This window comes from Polyodon spathula, chromosome 14 (genome assembly GCF_017654505.1).
Source record: "Polyodon spathula isolate WHYD16114869_AA chromosome 14, ASM1765450v1, whole genome shotgun sequence".
Lineage (NCBI taxonomy): Eukaryota > Metazoa > Chordata > Actinopteri > Acipenseriformes > Polyodontidae > Polyodon > Polyodon spathula.
In genome coordinates, this window is record NC_054547.1 from 35,222,213 (window position 1) to 35,231,627 (window position 9,415).

Here is a 9,415-nt window from a genome sequence, read left to right on the forward strand (position 1 = left end):
ACTGTTCTAGATTGCCATTTACTGCTTTAGTGATCATGAGAAAATATGTAAAAAAAAACGCATTTTTCTATAGAATTCAAGAAAATGTTCACATACAGTGAGTATGAGTAATACAAATGTAATAACAGGCATGGCTTTATCTTACAGTACATATTAATTTTACTGGCATATATTGTATTTATCATGCTTTTGAGGATAACCATGCTAAATTCTCTTGGTGCTTTAAGTTAGTAACTGATGCATCGCTGGTAACTTAATCTGCTTTGGTGCAAACTGAAGACAGGTAGTTGGGTAACAAACATTGTATTAACTGTTTCCTTAAAAGCTAATTCTCCACTATGCTCAATGAGAAGATTATTCCTCACACAAAGGTTATCAGATGGTCCCATAGGCTCTTGTTCCATATATATTTGTATTCACAAACGTCATTGAACAAACACTCAGTGTGTGAAAAGGTCACACATGACCAGTCAGTACTATGCTGGACTTTTTGGAATTGTCACAGGCACCACTGATGAAACTGGGATGGGATGCTCCTGTGAGGATTGGAACAGCACCATCACTAACAAGGTTGTGGAATATTACCCTTATTAAAGGTATCACACTGTGTAGAACAGTGGCACACAGTGGTGTCTTTCAATAAATTTCAGTTCCAGACCCTGTTCCAACAATGTCCTTAGTTATGAATTGTCATTTATTGTGTAGTTGTAGGATTTAGACCATGCACAGCTCCATAGCTCCTTTCCCATAACATACATATTACAAGGTCAGGCACTTCACCAATAAACCCAAGTTACTCTGGATTATCCCCAAGACACATTGCTCTGCATTCCACGCTTCTACCATGCTCTCACTAGCTGGCTGTGCAAATGTGCATTAGGGAGTGACATCACCACACAGTATCAGAGCTAATGATGCATGTTAAAGTCATATGGATCCTTAAAAAGGATCATTACAAATTGCATTACTGTGCAGGGACATTTCTGGTACCCAGAAATCAGAAATGATAGAACAATCACTTGTATTTAATGTTCTTTTTTCCCCAGCAGCGGTTGTATTTATTGTTTCATGAAGCCATCAACAGAAGATGAATACTTCTCATGATCAATCACAATGGCACTTTTAGCATCTGGGATATTACCCAAGGACAGGCCTAATACCAGGGAGTTTATGTTTTTTTTTTATTTTTTATTATAAAGTATATCGTTTTCTCATCCAATTCACTTATCTGACTCTTTTACTGCTTTTGTTGTTCCTGAACAACAATGTGAGATTTAGTTATGCACATTTAGTCACACACTTCTGTTCTCTGTTTGTATATTTTTAAGTTGTATTGTTAAATAATATTACATATCTTGGATACACATCAAAATACAGGTGCATTAGCTACATGTAGTTGTATGGTAGTTACCATTTACAGTACTTCTATTTACTATGTGGACTTTGCACTGATATCTGTGGTTGTGAGGATGGAACTCCATACGTTCAGATCATTTATTCAGCAAAATAATGTTTTCGATCAAATATAATAGTTGTATATTTGCATGTGTTAAATATTACAACAAAAGCGCTAGTACAATGTAATGTACCTGTGTTTTGATTGATATGATTGTAAATAATTTGAAAAGTTCCAAAGGCTTCTCCCTCTTTGTTTTCATAATACTAAAAGCTGAGCCTCATGTCAGTGTGCTGCAGAACTTCTTAAACAGTAGGGTAGTGCTGAGTCTATTCTCTATGTGTAATCACACGCTATTCACAGATTTCTTAAGGGTATGAGGTTATAGATACAATAGCTGGCCAGGCATCCTGCCAATTAGCTGATGTGTGCCACTGTGTGATAGTTGAGTTTCTTGATGAGAACATCATAAAAAAATAAGTTTGTCTTAGATGATAAAAATAATTTGACACATCATAGATATGATGAATCTAAAAGATGATACAAAGGCGATTTGGCTTTACATCAAGACGAAGATATATATATATATATATATATATATATATATATATATATATATATATATATATATATATATATATATATAGTAATTCTGTTTTTTGGTGTTGTGCAGATACAGTTTACATGTTTTTATTATTTTATTTGTTCAAACCCCAGTGAGTCAGCTTCCAAAAATGGTTCAGGAAAGTACTTTTAGAATCTAAATGAAATCTTAATGTTGTAATTTATACTGACCAAATGCCATTACTTACAATCTGGACCATACTTGAACAAATTAATTCAGCCCATCAATTACATTCATTTAAAAGAAAGCAACCCCCTGTTTCACATTTTAAGTAGAACCTTAATGTATTTCGGGGTGCTGGAGCCAGGACTTCTCCCCTGAGTCATCCCGCTAAAATATCTGTCAGTCAGCTTTTAATTACTTGTCAGTCACCTTATTTTAACCGTAGCCAGCTTCCTAATTCTCGTCTTGCTTTTCCGTTTCCTAAATCCTTCCTTCCTCCTCCACTTTGCTACATCACCTCTGCAACGGTCCCCTCAAAGGGCAAGTGAAGCTTACTTCCCGACTTTAGAGACCGAATATGTCACATCGCCCTCCGAGAGGAAGGTTCCCGCTGGTCATAGAGGACCCTCGGCAAAATAACTTTAACTACATTTTGTTTTCCATTCTCCTGCTAATCTATTAAATTGCATCCTTGCCAGCCTCCAAGCTGCTCCCAACTTTCGTGCTAGTCATTTGACTCACTTATCTAAGGTGGTTCTTATAGGTGTGGGGGGAGGAGACTCCTGGCTCTCTTTATTTGTTTATTTCTTACTCTCTTTTCCAGCGTTTTGTTCTCCCTGCGTAGATCGCAAGGTGCTCCACTTGGCATCGGAGCTTCAGCCGAGTCTGACCTCTCTCGACTAGATGATTCAGTAAGCCAGGGAGACCTTGGTTTGTTCTCCTATCCTTCTTTAGTTTCCCCTTGGAGGAAGTCCTCAATTCCCGGCCTTGGAGGTCGATCGGTTCAGCCTCACCTCAGCGAGGGCAGTTCTCCGAATAGTCAAAGGGAAGCCCCTATTCTGTTACCAAGTCACAAGCACTTTGTCTTTATTCTAGTAGTCCCTTATGCAAGCCTGGCTCCTGCCTCGTGAAGTTAACATTACAGATAATTTTATTTACAGCACGCCGAAGTGTATAGTTTGCCCCTATACTTTTGGACTGTAATAATCTGCAAGACTTGATTTGTATTTCACTAGATCTAATTGAGGTCTATTATAATACTCTAGACATTAGCATAACTAAATACTATCAGCCTATAACTATATAAATCTCATGTCTTTTTCTCCAAGAATTAATTATTAGTATCAATACCTACAAAACAAATATGCTGGGATTAGGTACACAGTTGAGCAAGCAACTGTTGAGATTATTAAAATGGACCCAGTTAGCAGTCTTTACAGAGTATATGCAAGGCAGAGTATATGCAGTACATTTTTTTCCTATCATGGTCTCCTCTTTTCTCTTCAGTTAATTATGTGGTCATACAATTCTTAAACAAATAATATGTACTGTGCCACAGCATGGGAGGTAGCATTCTAGTTAACATTGCATATGGATTGTAAAGGGAAGTATGCAAGCATGCTGAAGGTTCCAATTTCCAGAGACAGTTACAACAGATCAGATGGATCTTCTGTCCTCTATGGTTTTCTTTTACAGATTTAGACTATCAAAAGCCAAAAGATTAAAGATATCCCTGAAGCAAACACTAGATTCCTGCTTACCATCTGTAGACCCAAAAGCTAGGTACAAAACTTGCTGTTACACACTATCGTCTCTGTGCCGCAGTTGTGCTGTGGATATTTGATCACAGAATTAGGGCAGCAGTGTTGTTTCAGATTAATCTGATAGACAGTTATTTTTGCCAACTGAATCAACACCTGGCTACCAGACATGAAAGGCAAACTAAATCATGAGTTTATGTTATGGACAATTTCTGTACTTTACCAAGCATGAAACACTTGGAAACTTAGCCACCAAGTTTAGGTATTGCAATAGGAAATAACTTCAATGAATACAGTGTGTAAAATGACGACTCATCACTACACACTGTTCACGGGCTAAAAGATTTTTTAAACAGGAGCCGGCATAGTGAAATGGGTAGTGAAAAACTGAAAGTTAATGTTTTTTGTTTAATTATCACCTCATTACTATGCATATACATTTTTTAATTAGCATTTACATTGGAGTTTGCCTATTGGATGCGACATTCAGCCAATGATCTAGATTGATATGACTACATTCAGAGAGGTCTTTTATGCAGCTTTAAAGCACAGTACCGCAAGAACAAAATTATTAAACTGAGTCATTTTGCAATATCGCTGCAGCAATTAAAAAGGCCCTGTGAGAAGTACCAGAAACACTACATTAACAGGGTCCAGTGCAAAAGTCCCTGGATGCTTCCGACACTCACATGAAGGAGAGGATCAAAGGTTCGGGACTGAAAAGCTTGTGTCCTGAGTAGGCTGCAGGGTGAATCCAGACATTTTTATGATGCAGGTATGGAACATGTGCAATTCACCACAAAGTATTTGAAAATAACCTCCAGAGGTTTTTTTTCCCAAGAACGATCATCAGATTATTGGTTTTAGTGTGTACGGTCTCTAAACTTTAATTTAATGCCTGATATCCTCTGTCAATATGACAAACCAAGTTATCATTTAGAGATATCTCGAAATGCATTTCAAGATAGCTTATATTGAATTGCAGATATCTCAAACACATTTTGAGATATCTCAAATTCAGTTTGAGATATCTCAAATTGACTTCCTGTCCTGTTTGAGATATCTCAAAATGACTTCCTGTCCAGTTTGAGATATCTTGAAATGGGCCGGGAGTTTCGGGTAGTCAATTTGGGATGTCTCGAATTGAACTTGATATATCTCGAAATGAGTTTGAGATATCTTGAAATCGAGATAGTTTGAGATATCTGCAATTCAATTCAAAATATCTTGAAATGCCTTTCGAGATATCTCTAAATGATAATTTGTCAACACAGATATGATTTAATTTGCAGCAGTCACAATGGTATTGTGTGTGGGTTTACTGAACCTAAAATCAGAGCCAAGAAAATTGGGTTTAATACCATTTTAAACAAAAGTCAAAATGGTTTTAAATCTTATTACCCTAAAAGGCATAAATGTAAATGTTAAAACCAATAACAATAAAAATCCATTATATTAATGTATTCTTTTTTTTTTAATAACATCTTTTTTTTAACCTTAGTCATTTAATGGACCTATCTTGCATTGTTAAAGTAGCATGGGTAATTTTTCTCTTTTTATGATTTAACTATCAAAAAACTTGGAAAATAGAACTGAAATGGCTTAGCATTAGGGTTAGGGTTTTATGTAGCATTTTACTTTTTCTTTTTAATTCTCTTGCATTGAACACCTCTTTTCAGTCAACACAATAATACACCTCGAAATCCAGACAATTAATCCTGACTGTGCACTACACAATATACCTGGATCCATGTTGTATTCATGCACTTAACTATTTCCTGGGAAAAAAAGTTTAACATCAAGGTGATGCATGGAACTCCAAAGTCATTTCCAAGATTATATCTGCCTGGGAACCCAGCCCCTCTCAGTCAGTTGAGGCTGAAAATAATCACAGAAGAGACATTCCACTACCCTTGTCTCTGTCCATCAATCAAGCATAGATGAGCTTGCCCATGCCCTTCAAACAGCAGCAGCAGCTGCAGAATATCAACCATGCCATAGTGACATGGGTGCTAATATTGTGCAATTTACTATTTAACCTTTACAAAAACAGCCCTCACGCTATTCTTCATTAGCATATATCTAACCATATCATTTCCTGAATGTAATCATATAGACTACTGTGTGCTGTGCAGGTAATATGCTGTTTGTGTCTGAATGTGTACTGCCATAATGCAGTTTTCAGAAGAAAAGTAAAGTGAAATCAACTAGAACCATTTTGTTGCTGACTGAGATAAATCATTATCAAGAATCCTTGAACTAGATGAATTTGATTTAATCTTGACCTGTGACATTTGTTATTCTAGGCTTTTAAGCATACACAAAATATCCTCATCCATTATACATTGTATGTTCCTAATGGGTCAACATATTACCAAATATTTTCAAACATACCACTACACAGTTCAGTGTAAGAGTGTGTGTGTGTGTGTATATATAAAATAAGGAGGATATCATGACTGAAAAGGGAGGGATGTCACATGATATCCTGTTATATAGGACTTTTCCAAAAATTTCATGAAAGATATCCACTAAGGAATTCCCGTATATTTCGCAGATATGGTACCGAATGTATGATTGCTCCACCTATTTCCTTTTATGTATTTGGGGATGAAACTCCAGATAACTGGTACAACACCAAATTTCTGAGTGAAGACAGCAGTCCACCTGAAAAAAAAATAAATAAAAAATAAGTGCAGCAACTATCAAGAGTAGACACATAACAGTAGATGAGGAACAGCTAAATGAAATAGAAGAAAATAAAGAATGAAAAACACTACAAAAAAAACTGCAGCTACAACTACACCTAAAGAAAAAGACAAACATATGAACTTTCATTTTAAGGAAATAAGTAAAAAAAGAAAACTTTTAAAAAATCAACAACATAAGAGAATTTTATGCCAGTGCAAAAAGTTCAGCTGGGGACCAGTATTCAGTTTCCAGTTTTATAACGCTGAGCTGGACTAAATAGATGTTTTAACATCTATGCTGACAGCCACTTTAAAACCAACAAGAACGTATTCCTGTAACAAACCTGATGAAAAGACATCGGTGTTGAAATGCGTAGTGCTGTACACAAGTTCTTTTAACATGAGTAAAATATCAATTTTAATTTAAAACATGTTCCTTTCATCTTATTTAAACTGCTCATTATTTTGAAAGATCTATATGAGAGTGCTGACAAGCTTGTCTTCTGTTGGACCAAGTGACTTTATTAATTCTTTCCGCGACAAATGTATTTTTTAAATATTATATATATATATATATATATATATATATATATATATATATATATATATATATATATATATATATATATATATATATATAAAAATGTATTCCTTGGTTTATTCTGCATTTGAGGTTTCATACTGTCTAGGAGGGAAAGTGATGGAAAGTAAAAAATGCATGTACTGTTACCCTAAGCATAAATACTTTAAAAGAATGAACAGCTCAAAGAAGCATCCAAATCATTTTCCTATGTCCTATCTGTATACAGCATACAGAGTTTAATAAGGGTACAGCAAAATGACATACATGTCATATACGATTTACAAAGCAGGCTGGAAAGTATAAGGATATGTACTCTTCTATAAATGCAAGATCAAACAAGTGTTTTTACTTTAAGTGACAAGTTTAATGAAAGGCAGATTCTCTACAGCCAATTGCTTCACTGCACACATTCCCAAAGTGACATGTTCAGTGAAACAATAGCGGTATACATGCAATGCTGTAAATCATGTCTATTTTAAGTGCATGGCTACCTATCTGTCTGTGACTAAGTTAAACTAGTCTTTCTTCATAGGTTTGAGGGATATTATATTCCATATTCTGTTTATATAAGAGATCACTTTTAAAATGTGTGGCTTTTACAGCCTACCCATTCATGCTGTTGCTCACTGATATATTGTTAATAATGATTGATTATGTGGAATGTATTCTACACAAAAACACCAACAAAACAAAAAACCTGCACAATTCAAATTCCAATACTAGTAAAGCTAGATTGACAACCCCTACCACAGGAAGCATTGAACACTATCAAACGCAGCTGTGCTGATTCCCAGTTTTGTTCGACTACTAAACATGACCCTGAAATAGCAGGCAGACCACACATAGAATGTGCAATTGGTAAAGTTGTCCTTAGAGACTGCAAACAGATTGTTACAGCATTAAAAGAGCCAGCCCAGTGTTCAACGGGTTCTCCCCAGGCTAGTCTACCAAGCATATGAGACTCACAGGACAGATATGAACCCTGTGTCCTGTGACCTGAATGGTGTATTACAATGTGGTTTGTCGCTTTGGACAAATACAGCTGTCACTTGTATGGTGGTGACATTGTCTGGTTGTCCAAGAGGCAGAAAAAAGCTTGTGTTCATCAGCGTAAGATTAAATGCAGGTGGACACATCGGCATCATCAGCCCTAAAGACCAGTCTGCTGCTTTTAATTTGCCAGTCTTGCTCCAGTTTGAGTGGTACCTCCTACCATGATATTGACCAGCCAAATAAGATTGGGGGGGGGGGGGGGGGGGGGTGACACTTTGGTTGTATGTACGTACAATACAGTGACTCACATGAATGTTGTTTTTTTTTTGTTTTATACCAGAAAGTGTACATAATGAGTTGTGTCTGAAATTATCACCAGTTATGTCTGTGCTATTTATTAATCCCTATAGGTTTATAAATCAAAGAAGATCTTCACAGTTAGAATCTCTCTCTCTCTCTCTCTCTCTCTCTCTCTCTCTCTCTCTCTCTCTCTCTCTCTCTCTCTCTCTCTGTTTGTCTCTCTCACTCAACAATTTGACAAATAACAACACGAACAAATCCTTAAACTTAAGTGTTGCCATTTAAGCTTACATTATGCAGGCTAATAAGTATGTGCTGAAAAATGTCATGCAGTGCAAAATAAATAAGATTGTTAAGAGTACTTAATAAAAGCTTACAAGACACAGTGCATTGTTTTCACTTTTATGACCTGTAGAAGAGATTCTTGCTGACTGAAGATAAGATTGCATTTACAGCATAGAAAATAAATGTTGAAATCAATAGCCTGGATCGGATGTGTGTAGTTTTAAAAAAAAAAAAAAAAAAAAAAGATTTTTTTTTTTTTTTACTGCAGGCTCTTAAGAAATAGCTGAAAGGGCTCTTGGCTCACCATGTTCATTCAAGCTGAAGACTTCATGCCATCAGTGTTTGTTTTGTGATTTTGTATTGCAAAGACAGGGTTCTTTTGTCTTCCCAGCTATATATCAGCAATATTCAATTGCTTTGGGATAGATGCGTCCTTTGGTAAATATCTAAATTCATTCATATTCCAGTGAAGAAATCCTTTTTGATGATAGCTGGATCTTTAACAATAGAGGACAATTAATATGCGCTTACCTTATTGCTAATCCTTAACCCTAGCCTTAACCACAAGGATAATATTTTAATTATCCCAAATAAACACCAAGCCAGTGTTTCGGCTTGGGTTTATAACATATCTATATGGTACTATTGTATCTAAGATGGTACTATTGTAAGCTCAGCTATATATGTACATACAGTATCAGTTATGATTGTATCTGAAATAGCATGATGATGCAATAAGGGAATTGACATATATACTGCAGTGCATGTTGCAAACATTCTCATTTATCTATGACATCTTTCTCTGCCTCTTGTTCTGGACTCAATTCTCACAGGAAATAT